General features: G+C 31.0%; 1 long non-coding RNA gene across 1 annotated transcript; it reads right to left on the bottom strand.

Annotated features, from left to right (window-relative positions):
• Nucleotides 1-4,319: 4,319 nt before the first annotated feature.
• On the bottom strand, nt 4,320-14,112 carry LOC143914544 (uncharacterized). Its single transcript, XR_013260831.1, has 6 exons — nt 14,024-14,112; nt 7,437-7,524; nt 7,261-7,321; nt 5,348-5,433; nt 5,103-5,268; nt 4,320-5,021 (listed from the first exon to the last, which is right to left on the bottom strand). It is a non-coding gene; the product is annotated as an uncharacterized LOC143914544 (long non-coding RNA).

The raw sequence follows: 14,112 nt of genomic DNA, 5'->3' as shown, positions 1-14,112 counted from the left end.
ATTGTTTGGTCTGTCGATTGTCGGTGTGTAAATGATTTATTGTATGAACATATGTATGTATGTAGGATTTGCAAATTAGTTATAACTGAATCATTTTATTTGCAGGAATTTGTTCATACTGCTGGGTGTGTGTTTACAGTTTGTATAAACAAATCGAAAAAGAAAAGTTTGCAAAATTACACAATCAAAATGAAGGCCTCGAAAATTTGATCAACTCTCAACCTTTGGATATTGAATATTCGAATAATTCTTGAATAACTTTTGAAAAATATCCATTTACTTTCATCAGGAGACATGTACTTATTATAAAATATAAAAAAATCTGTATTGTTTGACAAAGTGAGGATCACTTTAATAAATCCAAATGTATAATTAAAATTGAAAATTTATTATTAGTTTTGAGCATTTTTATTTGCATACATATTTTCCTATAAAACTTGATGTATTTTGAAAGGATATTTATTTATTTATTTAATAGTTTTGGACCATTGTGGCATTACAGGAAGAACCTAATGCGCCACAATGGCCTACATTTGAAAAAGATATAAAAACATGATATAAAAACAAGTATACTGTAAATAAAGGAAAAAAGCAAAAGCAGAAAACATGGTAAAATAAAATAATAAAAAAAAGTAACAAAAGGAAAATAATACCTCATTCAGAGAGAAAAAAAATAACAAAAGTGTAAAAATTAAAAATAAAATCCATAAATCCCATTCTTTGTTTACACTGAGCAAAATTAAAATAGTATATAAAAATGTACAAAAGAGAAAGAAAAAATAAAATAAAATAAAACAAAATATGAATAAAAAATAAAATCACAGCGAGGTCCAAATGGAAGAGAGTAGATTAAGATTCCACTCATTCATCACATTCAAATTAAGAAAGTAATGATGAGCGCAGGTTACCAGATAAATATGTTAAGATAATATCCGACAATCTACGCTCCCCAAGGTGGAAAATATCACATTCAGGGACAGCAGCAACGATTTCATTGAGAAGTCGAATAGCTCTTGGAATAGGAGCCATTCGAAAAAGAACTGTGCGAGCAGCAGGTACAACCATTAAATGATGATGTCTACCACGCACATAATTATTAGGGACATAAAGTCCCAACTGTTCCAGCAACAACGGGCATGACGTATTACCACGCAATAGCTGGAGAACGAAACGAATTAACGAGAAGTTTCTCCGAAGTTCAAGGGAATTATACCCAAGCATGCCCAAAAGGAAAGGAGTAGGATAGAGATATGGGTAGTACCCATACTCTTTCTTATAAAGAAAACGAAGAAATGCTTTTTGCACTTTTTCTATAATAAGAGAGTAGTTTGCTTCATGCGGATTCCACACAATTGCATTATACTCTAGCTTACTTCTAACAAGTGAGTTGAAAAGCAAGCGAGAAGACAAGGGGTTGGAGAATAATCTAGCATATCTCAAGACAAATCCAAGTCGACGAATGGAAACGTCAGCGATTGTCTTGATGTGGTTGTGAAAGGTGAATTGAGGATCAAAAGTGATACCCAAGTCGACCATTGATTCCACGCGCTTCAACAATACGGATCCAATGGAATATCCGTGACAATAGAGCGAATTCGCACGTCCATAACTCATAATAGCACATTTACTAGTATTCAGTTCAAGCCCTAAACTGGAACTGAACTCTAAAACAGCGTTAATATCAGCTTGAAGGAGAGAGGCTTGCCTCTCATCCTTAACAGCAAAGAATAGTTTAACGTCGTCAGCAAACAAGAGACATGAAGCATTGCGTAGTACTTTTGGGAGGTTATTAATGACTATTGTAAATAGTAAAGGGCCTAAGGTGGACCCCTGAGTTACACCAGATCGCGTAAAAAATGAAGGAGATTCATAAATACCATATCTAACAAATTGCTTCCTATCACTAAGATAAGAAGCAAAGAGTTTAAGAAGACGTGGAGAAAAGCCCACTTCAGCTAATCTGATCATAAGAGCGTCATTGTTGACAAGATCAAATGCTTTTCGAAAGTCAAAGTAGGCTACATCAACTTGTTGTCCACGGTCAACTTTAGACATGGTATAATATGAAAAGCAGGCAAGATTAGTGGTAGTGGAACGACATGGTGAAAAACCATGCTGCTCATCACACAACAATCTTTTGAACTGCAAAAGAATCAAACGGTGAAGGATATTATCAAAAATTTTGGGAATAGCCGAGATGATAGCAATAGGTCTGTAATTTTCAACCTCATTTTTAGAGCCACTTTTATGAATGGGAATGACTCTAGATAATTTCCATTTTTCAGGATAATTACCAGAACCCAGAATAAGGTTAAAAATAAACTGAAGAGGCTCTAAGAGCGAATTACAGCATGCCTTTAATACGTCAGGGGGCACACCGTCAGGCCCAACAGACCCTTTCAGCTTCAAAATTGCTATCCTAACATCTCCATCGGATATGTTATATTCAATGTGTTTGATGTATTGTATCTCTATATACATATATATATATATATATATATATATATATATATATATATATATATATATATATATATATATATATATATATATATATATATATATATATATATATATATATATATATATATATATATATATATATATATATATATAGACTACTTCAAATGTTTAAAAATAACTTAAAGGTTTTTACTTCTATAAAACGCTTTTACTGAGTATTCTTACTTATATATATGTATATATATATATTTTTGTGAAAATGAAAGAAAGAAAATATTAACTGAAGCTTTATTTAATTAAAAATCTAATATATAATTTCTTATATAAGAGACTTTATATGTTAGTATGTATGTATATATGTATGTAAGTATCTTTGGTTGGGAACTTCGTAAGCAATACAAAGTTTCTATAACGACAGTTCAATTGGTTGAATATTATATTTTTTTCTATTCAAATAAATTTAATAAAAAAACAAATTATTTGTTACTGTTAGATTCGCCATGTTTACGCTGTTTATATTACAAATACTGAGCGAAGCAGCGTAAAATAACTAGTATTAAATAAAATAAAGAGAAAGATACATTAATGGCTGTATTTTTATTTTTTTATTTTATTTTTCACATAGATATATACCAGGAAGGCTTGACAGAAAGACCCCAATGCGCCTTCCTGCATAATTAATTACAAAAAATGCAGCTTTTTTTTTATTATTACATAAATCACTGTATTTCCAGAAGCTGAAGAAGACGAAATAACAATTAATTTAATTAATTAATACAGAATTAATCCATTGAGACATCTATGGATTTTTAGATTTTGTACATAATTTTTACAAATTATACACACAATAAATACAGGAAAGGATTTTGTCGCCAATTTGAGGAACCGTTTCAACTTTTGAGTCGCTTTGATGTAACATATAGAAAAAAGCTAATTAAAAAAATGTATTTTATAATGGCACACACTTGCAGATCATTTGTTTCACGAAATGAAGTCTAGAAATGGTTCACCAACCGATGATCAAAATACCAGCACGTAGACAACATTTCTTTAGTAGTCACTTTTTACTAGCATCTTATTATAATTTACTTTTGTTTTTTTTATTTGTTACTGAAAAACAACGCGTGTTGAGAAATTGTTAATTTTTATCATCAATAAAAAACCAATCGAATAATGACAATGATGATTTTTGTTGGTTTCTTCTCATTTATGAGATATGAGCGTTTAAAAAATGTGCAATTTTTACGGATTTTTGGCTTTTATAGTAATCCTGTGCCAAATGTGAGTATTGGAGTCAATAGTCAAATGTTTTTCTATTGATTGTGATTTTTTATTGCTTTAATTATAATTACACTACTACTCGAAGAACCCGTGTCAGCCATCTCATATAATATTATATTTCTATCCTTTAATATTTTTATTATATATAATATAATATTATATTTTTAAAAATAACAACCAACATATAGGTATTTATCTAATAGTTCTGTTAAATATTTCGCATATTAAAAATATGTCTATATTTTTTTTAATTTGTAATAGGGTCTGGAATTATTTATTCACATGGCCCCTGATTCGTTTTATATAATAGTTAATTCAATAAATAGGTATATATGTATGTAATAGATATTGTTATATATGTAGTTAGGTATATATGTACGACTTTACCATGGAACTCGATGCATAATCAAATAATTATGTACATACATTCATAATTATGTACATACATATGTATATATATATGTATATGTATGTATGTATATTATCAAACACATTATATTTTCAGATTTTCAATCAATCCATTCTTTCATAATGAGTCTTAACTTAATAAATTTGATATGAAATAAAACAAATTTTAGTTAATACCGATTTAATATTTTACTACTACAAATTGAATTAATAACTTAGTCAGTCACATTTCGTATTTCATAAAACAGTTATAGTGTAGCAATTAAGTATATTATATAATTACTAACTACATATTTGTCTTCAAAAAATTAGAAATTCCTATACATAAAATATGAACTATAAACATTGAGTAAAATTTGAATATAAAATATTATCTTAACTTAAGAAGATAAGTAAGTATCATATTAAAAAAAAATAACATCATAATTTTAAGCGAAGAATAGTTTACCCAAAATCTACGTTCAAGTATAAGTCAAATATTTTTTAATCAATTGGTTCCTAAAAATTATTCCTAGATTACAAAAATATCGTATATTTAATACGATGTGGAACATTGGTAATTTTCTGAGATTTAATCTTTCATTTGAATATAATATACAGTATTTTGACAATATTTTTTACCAATATTAAAATAAACAATATTATCAAAATGAAAAAATATTCATTTTTTTCTAACTACTAATAATTTACCATTTTATATAATCAATAAACTTATTTAACTGTAATGTCAGGTTTATTTTGTTTTTCATTTTCCACGGTCGTTTTATTTTGTTTTTCATTTTCCACGGTCGTTTTATTTTTATTTCTTTGTTCTCCATTGTTTTCGTAGGATATTTTATACGACATAATCCAAAATGTAATATATATTGCTGAAATCACATAACATATATGTATAATTAAAAACCTATTTCACATATAAATAATAATAAAAACAAATAAATAAAACATACCGTAAAATATAATAATAAAAATTGCCAAAACAGAACCTAAATCTTTGGAAGTTTTCATTTTTACAACGAAGAAACTTAGAATACTGTAAAATTTGAAACAGAGGGCAATTATAATTATGATGAGGAATTTAGTAATCAATGATGAAAGTATCTCCAATTTTTCAATCTGCAACAAAATATTTGTAGGATACAATATTACGAACTATTAAGTAAATTTTCCTCGAGTAGAAAAAAGCAATACCAACCGAAAAGATTTTACAAATGAGACATATGTTCATGACGAGGCTTACGATCTCGACTCCAACACCAACAAACCAAATTTTTGACAAAACTGAAAAATTCATAAAAATAATTAAGGGGGTACATCGTATAAATATATTTTACCCTTTATATACATATGCAGGTATATTGTACAGCTAGTGTTGTAAAATTCTCGGTAATAATCTTTTAGAGAAGATTCTCGGGAATATTCTCCAAACCGAGAATATTCTGGAGGGCGTTTATATTATTCCGTTGCAATTTAAAAAAATGGATAAATTCATGCGAACGGAAAGATGAGGGAAGACACGAATAAAATTAATTAACTAATGCAAAAACCGAATTAATAATAATTTTTAACATTTTGCATTTCATATGTATGTACAGAGAGAGGGTAAGCAAATTTGACTTTTGAGCAGTTGGCGAAACACAACAGAAATGTTACGCCTATTATGTACTTTTTGTTAAAAGATTTAATGATTTCGGAGAGAAACTCAAAGCCACTTATTTATAGATCTGGAAGCAAAAAAAAAAACCAACTGACATTTTAGTGTAACTCGCAATTAGGGTTTCTGACCCGGGTTGACCCGGGATAGACATTCCCGGGAATTCACGGAATTTTTATTGTCCCGTGTCTCGGGAATTCTTATCTTGAATTCCGGGAATTGGATTTTAAAAAATTTTGAAAATATACAATATTTTCACGACTGAACGTGGAAGTTTTATAAGTTTTATAAGCATAATGGTTCTTTGCGTTTGGCCAAAATCATTTCTTGTAATTGTATTTTTAGAAAATCTCAATACCAAAGGACTTGACCTTATCGACGAATTAGAATTGAAAATTAAAATCGAAGAAATGAGAGCCTAAACTGATTTTTTTAACACAAATTTTAAATAATTATAATTTTATACCGAACAAAACATTCTTTAATTTTTGTACGGGGAAAAAACCGATAATTTAAAAAAATTGTTTTTATATTTTAAATAAGTTTACTTTTATAATTACATTTTTCCAGTTAATAGATATATTATGTACTGTTTACTTTTTTTGTAAATAAATAGATATTTTTTTTATTAATAAAAAATATATTATATTGAAAAAAAAAGGTTTTTTACATGTGTCCCGGGATCCCGGGAATCCCGGGAACGATCCCAGGCTCCATCCCGTGTCCCGGGAATTGAAAAAGTCCGGGAATACAGAAACCCTACTCGCATTGTTTATTTACGAATTTTTATCGTTTCTACACTTAATAAATTTACGATTTCATATTATGTAATGTGTTTTAAAAGAACGCACTGATGTGAAATACTGATTGAATTACCCAAACTCTGTGTTAAAAAATTTCGTCGAAAACTATGAAAGTGAATTGATAAATTCACGTGAACGTTAAAGAAATGAATTAAATTTTTTTTACCGTCTTGTGTGTTAAGTTTAAAAGAATGATTAAATCAATAAGTTGGAACAATTTAATTGGAATATATTCACCAAAGCAATAAAAAAATGTATAATTTATTGCTACCAGAGTTAAATAAGCATTGCATTCCTGTGAGAATTTCGCGGAAAACGTTTATGGTGGTAGTGTCTCAGTGCCGTCAGAATGAAAAAATGTCATTCAAAATGCTCTCAGACGTTCTAGAAAGCCCTATTACTCCTATTAGGTTCTGAAAATATCCTAGAATCATCTAAAAAGCTTATATACTATCTGGTGATGTTTTATAACCAAGAAAAAAGAAAATTCTCGGCGAATAATCTTTTGGAGAATATTCTCGACTTACAACACTATGCACAGCATACATCCTATATATAAGGGTGCATTTTTATATTTTATGTTTTCCAAATAATTGACAACCCCTAAAATGTATAATATTGAAAAAAATTTAAAAACTTAATTATAAATACCTTCATAATCAGTCGAACTCGAATCAAAACATAAAAAATAAACATTATACAGACTGCTGGCCTTAAAAATATAAAAAAATGCCAAATGAATTATTATATATTCATATAATACGATATAATATTATATTTCAATGTTTTAACACTTATGTACATTATGTATGTACATATCAGCTTACAAATTCTACTAAACACCAAAAAAAAGCTGAAATCCGCAGGCTGGATTCTGCACACTTGCACATTTTGTAATTATGTATGTACGAATATCTGAAAAGAAAACAAATCTTTACAAAAAATAAATTAGCATAGATTTTTAAAGTAATTACATTCACATTGTATATCATTGTCATAAATTAGACTCGATCTCAGAATCGATCACTAATCATGTTTTTAAAAATGAAAAAGATGTCTTTGTATTTTGGAGATAATTTGAACACTGTCAGTCCCATTGAACTGGAACTTGGTATTAGTTACTGAAATGCTTATCGATACGATCTAATTTTTTTTTCAAATTTTTAAGTTGACCGGAAGTGGTACCTCCCCTTATAGGTGTCCTCTTTTTTTAATTTTTGGAGTCCTTCTTAACTGCTAAACGAATTGAACCATTTTTTAAAATGTAATGATAAATTACACAAACTAATGTTTTTACTTCAGCCGAATTCGCTATCCATAGATATCCATACACAAACTATTATTTTTATTTTATTTTATTAAAACATATACCACAGTGTCTTCACAGGTTACCCCAATATGACACTGTGGCCAGATAATATACATTTTATATAAACATACATTTGTACATATAAAATATATAAAAATACATTTCATTTATTTAAAAAACATTCACATGCTACCCAAAATATTAAAAGAAAAAAAAATAAAAAAGAAAATTAAAAATTGAACAAAATTTAATAGGTTTAAATTAAACAATAAATAAACTATGAAACCCCTTTTTAATTATACCCGTACATACAGGGCCTAATATATTTGATTATTACTATTATTATACTATAATATATGTGTGGATATACACATGTATATAAATCGTTTAAATAACGTAAAGTATAATAGAAACATGGTCCAAATGCTTTATTAATTCTAGGTATGGTTTGCAGAGGGCTAAATAACTTTAACCCTCCCTCACTGAAGTGGGGTATGCAAGTGCCCCAATTTTTACGTTTTTCGTAATAACTATGTGGTTTTCAAAGCTATACATCCTATATTTATTGTATTCTTAGAATGAACTACAAGAAATTTATTTTAGTAAATTTTGTATGATTTATAAAAGGGATACATCGTAAAAAAATACATTTATACATTTCTACGTGCCAAAGTATGATTTAAAGGCGGTAGCGATAGTTCATGTTTTTGACTGTTCGCTTGCATATTCTTGTTAATCAATGAATCAATGCGAGAGAAAGAGACAGCTATATTTTCGTAAGATATTGATTTCGTCGCTATTAGCGCGTGGCTATTGAGTCATGTAGTTGCTTGTTGGCCTTACCTATGTGCGTTTGCATGTCGATGGTTGTCGTTATTTTTTAATACAAAAATAGTCAAAAACATGCTGTAGAACTAAAACTTTTTATGTTGATGTATAAAATGATTGATAAGATATATATTGAACCCATTTGTATTGAGAAAAGCTATATTTTGATTTAAAAATACTGGGGTCTTACTCGACCCCAGTTCGGGATATTCGTTCGATCTCGACGCTCCGTCCTTCAAAGGTTAAGGTAAAAATAATTTTTCAAAGAGATTATAAATTTGAAATCTTAAAATTTTCAATAATTAAATTCTGAGTATGTATCATGTAAGTAAGGATTTCCAAGAGAGAATAAAATTTGTTCAAAAATTATGAAATTATTAAATACATATAAAACTAATGATTGAACACAAAACGAAATGAATTCATCAATCCCAACTTATTGTCATTGTCAAGATTGTATCGATACCGTAGCTGCACGAATTATTTGCGTACACGTAAGTAATTGCTTGCGAAAACAATACTGATTTAAGTATAGATAATTTGTATACACATATGTAGATAAAGTAATTATAGATATTACGTTATATATTTGGTTGCACATGATGCAATTTTACATTTTTCAATTAATCTAATCTATAATTTGGAAAGAGACTTTGTATGTATCCTTGGTCGTCGTCGTCCGTAGATCGGTGACGTCATCGAACACGTGTTCGATTTTTTTTTTTTCGATCCATGGGCGCCGATTTGTTTTTTTCGATTCAATGGATTCACCCCCGCGGGGGCGCAAGGCGAGTAGTTTCATGGGGCCCCGCCAGGGGCGCCACAAGGGGCGCAGCCCCGTGGGGCCCCGAAGGGGGCCCGGGGGGCCCAGCCTCATGGGGCGCAGCCCCATGGGGCTCAAAAGGGGGCGCCACATGGGGCGCAGCCCCGTGGGGCCCCGAAGGGGGCCCGGGGGGCCCAGCCTCATGGGTGCAGCCCCATGGGGCTCAAAAGGGGGCGCCACAAGGGGCGCAGCCCCGTGGGGCCCCGAATGGGGGCCCGGGGGGCCCAGCCTCATGGGGCGCAGCCCCATGGGGCTCAAAAGGGGGCGCCACAAGGGGCGCAGCCCCGTGGGGCCCCGAAGGGGGCCCGGGGGGCCCAGCCTCATGGGGCGCAAGCCCTAATAGGCATTAACTAAGGGGGGCGAAGCCCTAGATGGCAATTAATCATGGGGGCGCGGAGGGGCGAAGCCCTAAAAGGCAACTGATCATGGGGGCGAAGCCTTAGACGGCATTTAATCATGGGGGCGCGGAGGGGCGAAGCCCTAAAAGGCATTAACTAAGGGGGGCGAAGCCCTAAACGGCAATTAATCTTGGGGGCGCGGGGGGCGAAGCCCTAAAAGGCATTAACTAGGGGGGGCGAAGCCCTAGACGGCATTTAATCATGGGGGTGCGGAGGGGCGAAGCCCTAAAAGGCATTAACTAAGGGGGGCGAAGCCCGAAACGGCAATTAATCTTGGGGGCGCGGGGGGCGAAGCCCTAAAAGGCATTAACTAAGGGGGGCGAAGCCCTAGACGGCTTTGAATCATGGGGGCGCGGAGGGGCGAAGCCCTAAAAGGCAACTGATCATGGGGGCGAAGCCCTAAACGGCAATTGCTCATGGGGCGTGGAGGGGCGAAGCCCTAGAAGGCAAAGGCTCAGGGGGGTGCCGAGGGCGAAGCCCTAGAAGGCAAAAAAAAAATTTGATTTTTTTTTTTTGATTTTTTTAAAAAAATTTTTTGATTTTTTTTTTTATTTTTTTTTGATTTTTTTTTGATTTTTTTTTTATTTTTTTTTTTATTTTTTTTTTAAATTTTTAAATTTTTTTTTTTTTTTTAATTAAATTAGCTTAGTCATGTTTAAGCGGTTTATATTATAAACACTGAGCGAAGCCGGGTAATACAGCTAGTATAATATAAACAGATCGATAAACTATTGAATTTTTTCGACAACTCCTAACCAAGTCATATCCTTCATTTTATATTATAATTGCAATACAATAGAATACGTTATTATAAATGACTCGTTGATTCTTTAAATAATTATATACATATAATAAATGATAGTAAACTACAACCAGATCATATTGAAATAAATTTGCTTTTTCATTTGGAAAATTATTGAAATGCAACAACAAGTTCAATTACACTGAGCAACAAAAAATCACGTTTTTGAGTTACCAGAGCGGAGACTAACCAATTTTTACTAAATTTGACCTACTGAATTCGAATATGATATTGGTTTTTATTGGTGGGTGATCGTTTACGAGATATGAGCGTTTAAAAAAATGCGGGATTTTTACAGTTTTTTGGCTTTTGCAGTCTTTAACTCAAAATTAAGTATTGTTGTGCTCAAAGTGAGTATTGAAATCAAATATTCAGATGTTTTTCCTATTGATTGTGATATTTCATTGCTTTAAAATACTTCTAATTAATTGTCTAGCAAATTTTAAAAGTCAAAAATACATTTTTTTTTACAGATTTTTTTCCCGTGCTATTTTTCATTTATTTGGCATTTTTTTTATTTCACCACGTTTATAAGGATTGCTTTTCTATTTCAATATCCAAAAGTCCGACCGTTATACTCTGTGAGGTGGATTACATGCCGTCTCGCTTGCACCCAAAATATTACGCGTTACAACCCTATACACAACGAAAGCATTTAAATTGCAATTACCGCTTGAGTTAGTACGTTTAGATAAAAAAAAATATTGAAATAGAAAACCAATCCTTATAAACGTGGTAAAATAAAAAATTTGCCAAATAAATGAAAAATAGCACGGGAAAAAAATCCGTAAAAAAATATATATTTTTGACTTTTAAAATTTGCTAGACAATTATTTAGAAGTATTTTAAAGCAATGAAATATAACAATTAATTGAAAAAATATCTGACTGTTGATTTCAATACTCACTTTGAGCGTAACAATCCTAAATTTTGAGTTAAAGACTGCAAAAGCCAAAAAACTGTAAAAATCGCGCATTTTTTTAAACGCTCATATCTCGTAAACGATCACCCACCAACAAAAATCAATATCATATTCGAATTCAGTGGATCAAACTTAGTAAAGATTGGCTAGTCTCCGCTCTGGTATTTTTACTTTATCTATGTACGTAGTAACAATAGATGAAGTTTTGTGATCATGCGAAAATTCGAACTCGAGATTTTGACTGATTCGAACTCAGAATCGATCACTGATCACGTTTCCATGATCTAGAAAAAATGTGTGTGTGTGTGTGTGTGTGTGTGTGTGTGTGTGTGTCTGTGTGTGTCTGTGTGGGTGTGTATTTTGGGGATATTTTTAACACCGTTAGTCCTATCGAACTGAAACTTAGTATCGGTTACTGAAATTGTTATTCACACGACGAAAATTTTTTTCAAATTTTTAAGTTGACCGGAAAGGGTACCTCGCCTTATAGGTGTCCTCTTTTTTTAAGTTTTTGAATTCAATTATCTCCCAAACCACTAACTGAATCGGACTGAATTTTTTTTAAATATGATACAAATAATAATTTTTATAACCTCATATTTTTTAAATATTTCTATCTGAACCGGAAGTAGTACTTTTACTCTAGAGAATCGAAGTTTTTTATGGTTTTTTCAGAAACCTTTTGTTTAATTGAACTGAAATTTCATATCTAGAAGTTTAAGTTTAATACCAAGTTAATTATAAAATTTAGTTAGCATCCGTCAACCGGAAGTAGCAGTTTACTCTTGTTCGATTTTTCTTCCACTATTTTTTTCGACCCCTTAAACATGTGTGTTCGTCACAAAAAAATTCAAGTATAATTCTTGTATCAATTTGATGAAAATAAAAAAAAATTATTATTTTTTATAAACCGGAAGTGGGATTTTTTTCTCTTAGAAAGGTCGAAAATGTTGTGCCCACTACTCTGTCCACACCCCTGAACGTATTAAGCTGAAAATTTATATTTCTATCCTTTATGTACTAACTTAGATCTGGTAGGGTTTTGGTCAGAATTCGTAAACCGGAAGTAGTATTTTTTTTTAAAACAATATTTCATTATTTTTTCATTATTTTAATTTGACCTTTTAAATTGTTTTAAACTTCTTGATATTTATTGTGTATAATAAAAATAGTGGTTTTAAGTAAAAATAAAAAAAAAATTACTTAATTTAATGAACCGGAAGTGGGATTTTTTTCCTCGTAGAAAGGTCAAAAATGTTGTGCCCACTACTCTGTCCGCACCCCTGAACGAATTAAGCTGAAAATTTATATTTCTATCCTTTATGTACTAACTTAGTTCTGGTAGGGTTTTGGTCAGAATTCGTAAACCGGAAGTGGTATTTTTTTTTAAAACAATATTTCATTATTTTATTTTGACCTTTTAAATTGTTTTAAGCTTCTTGATATTTATTGTGTATAATAAAAATAGTAATTTTTAGTAAAAATAAAAAAAATCACTTAATTAATTGAACCGGAAGTGGGATTTTTTCCTCGTAGAAAGGTCAAAAATGTTGTGCCCACTACTCTGTCCACACCCCTGAACGTATTTAGCTAAAAATTTATATTTCTGTCCTTTATGTACTAACTTAGATCTGGTAGGGTTTTGGTCAGAATTCGTAAACCGGAAGTAGTATTTTTTTTTAAAACAATATTTCATTATTTTAATTTGACCTTTTAAATTGTTTTAAGCTTCTTGATATTTATTGTGTATAGTAAAAATAGTGGTTTTAAGTAACAATAAAAAAAAATTACTTAATTTAATGAACCGGAAGTGGGATTTTTTTCCTCGTAGAAAGGTCAAAAATGTTGTGCCCACTACTCTGTCCGCACCCCTGAACGTATTAAGCTGAAAATTTATATTTCTATCCTTTATGTTCTAACTTAGAGCTGGTAGGGTTTTGGTCAGAATTCGTAAACCGGAAGTAGTATTTTTTTTTTAAACAATATTTCAATATTTTATTTTGACCTTTAAAATTATTTTTATTTTCTTGATATTTAATGAGTATGATACTGATAGTGATTTTTAGTAATAAAAAAAATTTGAACACAATCAGACAACCGGAAGTAGAACTTTTGTTTTGTGCAAGTTTCCATACATTTGCGCTCAATTTGTATCGCTATCATAGTCATCAGTTCAATATCGAATTTTGTTTTGTAACCTTCTTATATTCATCAAATACATAGATAAAGTCATGGGTTGGTCACACCCGAATTTTTTTTTTTTGTTGCTCAGTGTTATTAGAGTGATGATGATGGTTATATATTTTTTTTTATTTTAATACAAATGGCTTACCTGACAACGTATGGAGAATATAGAGCGAAAAGCAGACGAGTGAGACGATTCAAACACCCACGATAGAGTGAAAGAATCACAAACAACAG

Source organism: Arctopsyche grandis, chromosome 7 (genome assembly GCF_051622035.1).
Source record: "Arctopsyche grandis isolate Sample6627 chromosome 7, ASM5162203v2, whole genome shotgun sequence".
Taxonomy (NCBI): Eukaryota; Metazoa; Arthropoda; class Insecta; order Trichoptera; family Hydropsychidae; genus Arctopsyche; species Arctopsyche grandis.
This window is presented reverse-complemented; position numbering and strand designations above follow the sequence as displayed.